This window comes from Octodon degus, unplaced genomic scaffold (genome assembly GCF_000260255.1).
Source record: "Octodon degus isolate 3935 unplaced genomic scaffold, OctDeg1.0 scaffold01228, whole genome shotgun sequence".
Lineage (NCBI taxonomy): Eukaryota > Metazoa > Chordata > Mammalia > Rodentia > Octodontidae > Octodon > Octodon degus.
In genome coordinates this window covers 1-10,363 of record NW_004525804.1, presented here as the reverse complement: position 1 = coordinate 10,363, position 10,363 = coordinate 1, and the positions used below count along the sequence as shown (strand labels likewise).

The window sequence follows — 10,363 nt, the reverse complement described above, 5'->3', positions numbered from 1 at the left end:
AAAAAAAAAAAAAAAAAAAAAAGTGCTAGGGCACTACTAGGGTGAATGAGTGAGGTGAGTGCCGGCGCTGGGCCTGCATCACCGTGCTGCGTGACAGAAATGGCCCGGCCTTCCGGGTACATCCGCACGCTCATGGGACACTGGCATGAAAAGACGCAGTGCGCGAGCTCAGGCTAAAGGTTATTGTAGCAACGAAGACAAAGGGTTCTGTTCCCTCAGCCTTGCTAGCCTACTTCCACCTACTCTTATCTCAGTAGGCTATAAAAATAAAAACGAATTAATGCAGTGGAATGGGTGCCGCTAATAGGCTGTATAAGGAGAAATGACAGAAGCCGGGCCCAAGAGCGTGCGCGGTAGGTTTGGATTTGCATCAAATAAAAGGGCGGTGAGAACCAACCTGCGGTGACGGCAGACAGCCTGCGCTGGAGAACAGAGTAAGCGGGGAAGGCAGCGCAGCCTCCCGGATACTGGCAAAGCACAGCATCTTTATCTGGGTTATAGGTACACGGCGTTTTATCCAGCTGTACATTTAAGATTTGCTAACCTCATAGTACATGCCTCAGGATTCTATGACACTTGGAAATAAAAATTATGCAAAACAAGTAGAAGATACAAAGACGGGATGAAGGACAGCGATCAGCACAGACATCATGATAATGTTAACGTACTTACCTCATCTCCTTCATCAACTAGCCCTTGAATGGCATTAAAGAGAGATCCATATGCTCCTACTGTCACAAGGATTTCTTTATTTGGGTCGATTTGATTGGGAAAAAATTTTTCATAAAGGCAGGACAGGGCTTTCACAAGTGACGGATGTCCCTGTTGGATTAAAAAATAAGAAACCAATTGAAGTCGATGATGGAACCATTTTTTTTTTTTTTTTTTTTGAGGGAATATGGCCCTAAAATTTAAGAATTTTAAAAACTTGTATTTGATATTTTTAATTATTCAATGAAAAAATTTTATTTTAAATAAGTCCTCTTTATATTATCTAGGCTAGTCTTTTGTTCTTGACCTTCTTGCTTTATCTTCTCAGGTGCTAAGATTACAGACCCAACAGGAAATCTGTATTTGTAAATGGTGATCAATCGAAAAGCTTTTCCTGACTCCCTATGTGAAGTTATGAAAAGTTGTTAATCATGAAAACTTACTTCAAAACTAAAGATATAATAATACATCCTTATAAAATACTTGATTTACATAGAAACGAACCTCTAGGGTTTTTTTTTTTTTGAGGGTCTCACTATTTAATCAAGGCTGGCCTTGAACTCACTATGTAACCAGTCTGGCCTCAAATGTATGGCAAGCCTCCTGCCTCAGCCTCCCAAATGTTGAAAGGACAGGTGTGTGCCACCATGCCCAGACTTCTTTAGGGTATTTTATGTATATGATATTTTCAGAATATCAGTTTCAGTTTTTCTCTTTCTAATCACATCTTTGTTGAGGACTTTTAGACAATTCTGAAAAACAATACTGAGAGTGGACATCTTTCTCTTGCTCCCAATTTTTTAAAGATTATTAGATACCATATTTTAATAAATTTGAATTTTTTTAAAATCTAATTTTACTTTATTTTTAAAAGTAAAAACAGAAGCAGGAACAAAAAATCGGAAACAAAGACAAAAACAAGGTAACATATAACACGTTACAGATTTTCAAAACAATAGCTGATTAACAATGGTTGATACATGATTTTTATCATCAAATCTGTTGCTCAGAATACCAGCTATAGTTGTATATGATTGGACATACGATTGCATATTAGTTTACTTTGAAGAAGCCTTAAGATTTTATTCTAGACTCTTTTTAACCTTTTTTTCTTAAAGCATATATAGAGAATAATTGATATGACATTAGAAACGGTACACAGTTAGAAGACTAAGATGACAGACACCCAATTTTTTGTATTATGTACTCTGTCCATATTATCTGTAGTTTTCTCATAGATTTGTTTTAACTGATTGACAAAGTTCCATTCTCTAGTATTCCTGAGTAGCTGAAGGGTTGTATTATAAAGAGACATGAGGGAGAGGAGAGGGGTGGAAGGGAGGGGAGGGATGAAACAGGAATTAAGATGCGTTACACACCAACTTCTCGTGGGGAATGTGGTCATTATGTACTGCACACACGTCCTAATAAAAAAGAGAGGGAACCGGGCACGGTGGCTCACACCTGTGATGCCAGCGCTCGGAAGCTGAGGCCCAGCCTGGGCTACCTCATGAATTCAAAGTCAGCCAGAGGGGCCGGGGAAATAGCTCAGTAAAATAAGCGTTTGCCTGGCAAGCGCAAGGGCCTGAGTTCAATCCCCGGTTCCACCAAAAAAAAAAAAAAAAAAAAAAAAAAAAAAAGATAGGTGAATTCTTAAAGTGTATTTTCTGCATATGCTAAGGTGATTGTGTAATTTTTCTTTTTATTGCATTAATATACTGAATTGCAATCACTAACTTTTGAACATTAAGCCTGCCTTCCTGTGACAAAGCACACTTGGTCAGCATGCTTTTTACCTCCTATTCACAAACATACATACATATATACATGCATGTACAGACACATGCCTGAAGTTGATTTAATGAAAATTTAAATTTTTCTTACATTCATGAGGAATATTGGACTGGATCATCTTGTTCTTGGTCTTGTTTCGTAACAGAGTCATACTGGCCCCGTAAATGCACTGGCATAGTGGTGCACACCTGTAGTCCCAGCACTCAGGAGGCAGAGAGGCAGGATTGCTGTGAATTCAAGACCAGCCTGGGCTCCAAAGTGAGCTCAAGGCCAGCCTGAACTGCACAGTGAGACTCTCTCAGAAAAAAAGGGCAATATTTTCATCCTGCTGTATTTTCTGAATGAATGTGTATAAATTGGTATTATTATTTAAATGCTTAACAGAAAATTATTCATGACAGTGTTAAGGCTATTTAAGTGACAGTATGATCTATAATGAATTTCTTTTTCCATTTCTCATGCTGTACTTTCTTCCATTTTTTATTGCTAAATCTAGCTAAAGTCTTACTGATTGATTGACTTCAATGAACCAGATTCTGGTTCTATTTTCGTTACTGTTAGCTCACTGCTGGGTTTTTATCGTGGACGCACACGTGGCTGGGAGGGCAGTGTGGGAGTGGGTGTGAGATGGGGTCTGGACACGGACTTTGATTGTAGGCGGTGCTGTGGACTGAACGCAGGACCTCATATGTTCTAGACGTGTGTGGTACGTACCATGAGCCGCCCTCCCAGTCGTCAGGTGGGGTCTGCAGGTGGATCAAGGAGTGAGATTCCACAGGAAGCAGGGATTCTCACCCCGTTAGACCCTGGGCTATGCTCAGTCTCACTGCTTTTTGGGTTCTCTCATTTCCAGTGCCATGACCCAAAAAAAGGCCTCCCTCTTTCCTTCTTTCCATTTCCCAAGCTATCACAAAGGGAAAGACAAGCACTGAGCTATGTGACAACTGTGTGGCTTTTGGGCGTAACAGACACAACTCCGCAGTTTAAAAGAGAGGCATTTCATCACAGCTGGATGGAGAAGCGAGCTGAGGTGAGAGACAGAAGACAAGAGGGACAAGGGCATCAGGGGGCCAGAGCTGGGGCTGCCTGAGTGCTATGGAGATACATGACACAGCATAAGCTTTTTAAGCTCGTGCCCCTTATGCTCCCGATATACTTACAAAGCCCCGCGTGTACTGATTCAGGTTATCAACAAATGCAATCTTTGATAACGCTTCTTTTACGTATGTTGGAGGAGAGATATCTGGAAGGCCCTGGCCAAGATTTACCACAGAGGGATCTGCAGCCAACTTGGTAAATTCAGTCCTAAAATTAGGGAAAACAAACAAATATTAAAAAACAAAAAGAAAATTAGTATTGATAAGTATTATACTTACAAAGTTTACTTTTTATATCACATGGTCTTACTACAAAGTTGAAAACAGAAACTTATGTTGGCCTTACAGATTAAGAGTTCCCAATAAAAAGTTATAAAAGGCTCACTTGTACTTCCAGCACTGTGGGAGGTGCTGAGGCAGGGACATTGTGAGTTCAAGCCCAACATGGACAACTGGGCGACACCCTGTCTCAAAATAAAAAAGGGCTGGATGAGGCTTAGTGCAAAGGCCCTGGGTTCAATTTCCATTACTGAGGAAAAAGAAAATTATCATCCCTAGACTGGGCGTGGTGGCATGCACCTGTAATCCCCGCTCTTGGGAGGCTGTAAACAGGTGGATCACTATGAGTCTGATCTAGTAGTGAGACCCTGAAAACCCTGTAGACCCTTCCCTAAATATATAAAAAAAGAAAAAGCCTGTAAAAAAAGAAAATTATCATCCTTGAAATGAATTTACCTAGTAAAACCATGGCTGAATGAAGGCTACTCACACATCTCGTTACATGACACCCACAATGCAACCACACTCCCCCCCCCAACCATCTCCCATCTGTTGCTCCATTTGGTCGTCAGCTGTGTAGCAGCAGAGCTAATGAGATGCTCCTTGGTTATTAGCAGGTGAGCTCCAAACCAAGCGCATCTTTCCTTTGCTCCGTGTCCAATTGCAGCACAGAGCATCGCATGCTGGGGAACTGCATAAACCAGTGTATAGACCCTTTCCCTTATTTAAGGGATAAATGAGATAAATCTTTATTTTTGGACTCTAGATGAGGCTAAAATTTCTCAACTAAGGAAAGAGAAATATGGAGGAAATTTTCCCCCCAAGTATTAATGTGTTAAGATACTCACCATACATTGCTATCAAGTCCCTCGATGCGTTTCGTATTTTTAAATTTTGAAGACATTTTCTGAAAAAAATGTAAATATTGAAATATTTTTAAAAATGCTTTAATTAAAATTTGAAAGGGCAGTAAATCCTGAGTCATCTTCCCTGTCCTGTCTTCACCACATAGCTAGGAAGACCACCGAGCTGAGTCCTAGTGGCCAAAACAAAAATCTGAGGAAGAGCTCAGCTCTAAGCAGCTCTTCTAAGAAGTGATTTCTGTGTATGTTGTCACCCAGCTTAAAGAAGTAATCATTTCAAATGCTAGCTGTGTACACAGGAGAATAGGAATATTTTTAAAGACTCAGTTTAAAAAATATCTTGAGCTGTGCTCTCAAGCAAGTAAAATATGCTGAGTTCCACAAGAAAGTTTCTTGCATGGTATACAGAAAGCACTCAACAAATGGTCTATTTTTCTTTTGTTATTTACTTATTTATCTATCTGTGACAGGGTCTTGCCGTCAAATTCAGGTTGGCCTTGAACCATGTAGTCCAGGCTGGCCTTGGCCTGTCAGCGATCCTCCTGCCTCAGCCTCTGAGTGTTGGCATCACAGGTGTGCACCACCATGTCTGGCAGCAAGTGATTTAAAAACTACTCACTAAACAGTTCCAAGTAATAGCGGTCAAGATGACTGAGGAGTGATTACACACCAGGCGCTTTGCCGCGTGCTCCGCATAGCTTACTTACCTAATGTACACATTAGCCCTGTTACAAGCCACTGCCACATGAACAAAAGGGAGGCACAGGGAGGAATCAGACCACACGACTTTTCACATCAGCCCAAGTTCATAAAAGTAGCAACCTTCAAACCCAACAGGTGTACCTGGAATCGAGTCCACTGCTGGACTGCAGAACCCATACACAGAACGACTGTCATCTGCTGTCGTACAAAACTAGACTTTCTAATAACATGACCAGAGCACTGTCTCTGAAAAGCATGTTAGTAATTTAGAGCAGGTCCACTCATGCCAAGGAAGCTAAAGTTGTGGTAGAAAAATACTAGAGGCGATGATGATTATGTAGCATACATTTTAGTTCTCTAGATTCCAAAATTAATTACGTCCTATCTCTCAAAAGCACTGAATTAGTTTTGAGTTCATTATTAACAAGCTGGTGGAAATAACAAAATGATTGACATTATTTTTGCAAAGAATTTTATAATAGAATATTAAAGCAATTTTAATTTAATTTGGAAGGAAGATAATGATAATGGTTATTAAATCACCATTGTTCTCATTCTATTCCCAATAATGAGACAAAAAATGGCTTTTCAGTTTCCTATTTTTCATCTTTGAAACTCCAGTGAAATAAATCACATATTTCTTCTCCAGGGGCTAAAGTGTCTTCTAGCAGAGGATTGCCAGGAAGTCCCACCTGAACACAAAGCTACTCCAGAGACTAACAATTATAAACGCAAGAATCTGGGCAAGACAGCGAAAAAAAGATATATTAATAAATGCTGTTTGCTATCTCTGAAACAATACTGAGAGCGTAATGATTTATACACTATGGACCACAACCACAAAGTGGAGACTCAGGCGCAAAAATGCCAGCACGCTGTCGTGGGAGATAATTAGGCTGAGGAGGTTTTACTTGACATTCACACAGTTAAGGTCAATGCAGTTTGAGATTTATGTTCTTTAAAATCTGCATCCAGAGCAGCCTCTTCTGTTTCTGCTGCCCCTGCTTGCCTTCCACCCCAATGCCTTGCCTCAACTATTCCACTTTTTCAGTCTTCACTGCCTCTCAGTTCTGTATGGATTTTTCCTCTGCCCAAATAGCGCAGCTCTGCGCATTCCCCAGCCTCATTTGCATCACTGCTCTCATACGGGGCATCTTCGCACTTTCCCAACTGTCAAGGGAACAGTAAGGAACGTGAGCTTGTCAGATAGATTTGCACTCCCAAGGGTCATAAAACATTGTAATGGCTATTATTTTATTTTGCCTACCAAGTACCCATTTTCTCTTCCTTGGGTGTGATAACGCCTCAGTAGGGTGTTTTCTTTTGAGATGGGGTTTCCCTATGTTGTTCAGGTTGGCCTTGAACACTCTATGTAGCCTAGGCTGGTCTCGAACTTGTGGTGATCCTGCTGCCTGTTGGAGGCCATTAACGGGTATCCATTCTATTCCTCTGCTGAGTCAAGTTTATGGCCCTTCTCATCTTGCCCATTCCCTGGGAATCACGTGCTATGCCCTAGGGGTTGCACCCTCCCCGTTGCCTAGATACCTGCTGACCCCAAGAGCCGACACTTCCTCATTCCATCACCCCCTATATATACCCAGAACCTCCCCTAAATAAACGAGGCTTGATCAGAACCTTTGTCTTGCCTCTGTTTCTCGCGTCTCCTGTCCTTTGTCCCCTCTTCAATTCCCCGCTCCTCCCCCAGGTGACCTTCGTTGACTGACCCGCTGGTTCGGGACAGCTGCCTCAGCCTCCAGAGTGCTGGGATTACAGGCATGAGCCGACACAGCCAGCTGAGGTGTATTTTCTATTCAATCCAATCTCCTGGTCCCCATCACCCTGGCCCTGGGCTTGGCTAACGTGGAGCTCACCTGCCACCATCAGTTTTCGAGTTAGATGTCATTTCCTACAATCTCTGACTCCGCAGATCAAGGTTCTCCTATGTGGTCTCATTAGACACAGCACTTTCTAAAGTTTCATATATAGCGGAAGCTTCTGTTTATTTCTATTTGCCCTGGGAATGTGAAAATAACTGCTTTTACTGATGTGTGTGGCTAGGAGGGTTCTCCAGAGGAAGAGAGTCGATGGGATGAGTAAGAAATTTATTTTAAGGAATTGGCTCATGCAATTGCAGGGCCTGGGCTGGGGAGATAGCTTGCGGTCGAAGCGCCTGCCTGCTAAGTGCAAGGACCTGGGTTCCATCTCTGGTACCGCGTGTTGTACAGGCCCTGGAACCCCGCGTGCGCCGTGCGGGTACAGAAACTGGGCGTGGTGGTGCACGCCTGCGATCCCAGCGCCGAGGCGGCTGAGACAGGAGGATCACTAGGACTTTGGACTGCGTAGTGAGATGCTGTATCAACAACAAGAACAATAAAATTGTAGGGGTTGGAAAGTATGAACTTTGTAGAGCAGGTCATGGCCTAGAGGCTCAGGAAAGACTTGTAGTCTGAGTCTAAGGGAGAACCCTCTTTACTTGGGGAGGGGGTGGGGGAGGCAGAGCCCCTCCCCACCCCGAGGTCCATCCACATTACGGGAGATAGTCTACTGGTTAAATCTTAATCTCAGCTGGGCCAGTCAGATAGCTCAGCAGCCTACAGTGCCTGCTTAGGCAGAGCGCACAGGCCGGGGTTCAATCCCTCACGCGCTGTGCCGGCCCTGCCCGCGGGGCATGCTGAGGCGCTGATTGAGACTGGGCATGGTGGATTGCGCTCATGTAATCCTAGCTCTAGGGAGGCTGAAAACAGGAGTATCACGAGGAGTCTGATCTACGTAATGAGACCCTGTACTAAATACATTAAAACATATTAATCTCAGCGAGAAAACACTCTCAGCTGAGAATGTGTATTTTCTATTCAACCCAATCTCATGGTCCCCATCACCCTGGCCCCGGGGCTCGGCCACCGTGGAGCTCACCTGCCGCCTACAATCTCTGACAGCACTCTCACTGCAACTCCTAGACTGGTATGTGACTAAGTATCAAGTATGTGTCATCAACCAAGCACCTTGTCAATGCACAACTGTTCCATGCCTAGCACACAGTGAGCTTCCAATGACTAGCTGATGAATGAATTTAAAAAATCTATTCAGAGGGAAGTTCTGCTACCATCCAATTTAAATCTGCTACTCGTGTCAGGCAACTTGTCTTACTTTATGCTGCCCAAACCATGACATCAAAATCCTAACAGCCTCAAATCAGAACGGCCTATTCAAAGCCACCAAAGGCAGGCTCTGCCCTGTTTGTACCACTGCCAGGCTGAGACACAGACGGACGATACTCGAGGTCTGGAATGCAGCCTAAATTAAAAGAGAAAGGTTTCTGCTTGGATATACCCAAATCATTTCTACTCATAATGTACTGGTGAAAGCGATTTCGAAGCCAAGCCATGGGACAGGCATATGTAATAACCATCCAGCAGGGAGGGGCAGCAAATAATTGTGAAAAGCAGCACAGAGAAATGAAGCCTGACTATATAACCAGACAGGTTGTTGGTATGGGTTGAGTTGGAGCACTTCACTGGTGTCCTAATTCCCAGAGCCTCAGAATGCAGCCTTACTTGGAAATGGTGCTGTTGGAGATGGAGTGAGTGAAGATGAAGTCATTAGGGTGGCCTCAGCCATGACAACTGGTGTCCTTATCCACAGGAGAAGTCCTGGCACAAGGACACGCAGAGAACATCCCACAAAGGTAAAAGTGGAGATCAGTGCAATGCTTGCGCAAGCCAAGGCATGCCCGGGTTTGCCAGGATGTCACCGAAGGATGGGCACAGGAGTGGACAGTCCTTCTCACAGCCTGTGGTAGGAATGGACTCTGCTTTTGCTTGAATCCCAGGATTTTAGCTTCCAGAACTGCCAGGTAGTAAATGTCTGTTGCTTGCGCCACTTAGTTTGGGATACTTTGTTAAAGAAATCTAGGGAAAGGAATTCACTGCTGAAAGTTACAAGACCCCTCACAAAGCCCCAAGAGACCTAGATTCACCAGCAGATGTAAATGCTTACTGTATGAAAACTACTTCCCAGCAAAGACTCATCACCAGGAATCAGAACGCCCTTGTGATTTTACTAAGAACTGGGCCTAAGCCCCAGGTATGCAAAGAAACACGTGTCAGGAGACCTCCCTCATCCCACCCGCCAAGTAGGAATTTCTGCCGCGTTCCGGGAACCCCCAGACCCAGTCCTGGCCAAGGTCCCCTGTGTGTGTGGGAGAACTTCCTGCTACCCTGCACTGGTGGGACCAATCCCAGCCCAGGTGCAGGGTGGGCCGGACCCTCTCCACCCCCTTGGGACGCCCCCCGCCACTCCGCAGCACCTCCCCCACCCTGCCCGCCGAGTAGGAATTTCTGCCACGCCAGGAACCCCCAGACCTAGTCCTAGCCCAGGTCCTGTGAGTGTGTGGGAGAGCTTCCTCTTTCCCCTACTTCACCTTGCCCCCTCCAGGCACAGCTCAGGCCTGGCATACACGCCTGGGGTGTAACCCTGCAGCTGCAATCCCTACAGAGAGTGTAGAGGATAGATCCACCCAGCTAGTCCAAGAGCAGAACATCTTGCCACAGGAGCACAACAGGTTCACCCTCAAGGGCAGCAATGGGAAGGAGCTGAGCACAGCAGCCAGACCTGAGCCAGACGCAGCTGGGTAAGTCCAAACTTTGTAGAGCTGTACATGAACTTCAGTACGTGTGAAGGTTATAACTGCAGCAAAGATCTACAACAAAGGTCAGAAGACAGTGCTACACAACATGACGAGAAGGAACAAAATGCAATCTCAGAACCCAAGCCCACCAGTAACAAGTGCAGAGGACACCAATACAGAACAAATTGGAAATCACACAGCTGAAAGCAATGAATCAACGGCTTTTGAAATGAAGAAACAGCTGCAGAAAGATATAGAAGACCTCAGATTGGAAATAAAAAAAGAAATCC

At 44.2% G+C, this 10,363-nt stretch overlaps 1 long non-coding RNA gene across 1 annotated transcript; it reads right to left on the bottom strand.

Annotated features, from left to right (window-relative positions):
- Positions 1–671: 671 nt before the first annotated feature.
- LOC111814895 lies at positions 672–4,791 on the bottom strand. Its single transcript, XR_002819757.1, has 3 exons — positions 4,730–4,791; positions 3,666–3,810; positions 672–822 (listed from the first exon to the last, which is right to left on the bottom strand). It is a non-coding gene; the product is annotated as an uncharacterized LOC111814895 (long non-coding RNA).
- Between the last annotated feature and the right edge of the window lie 5,572 nt (positions 4,792–10,363).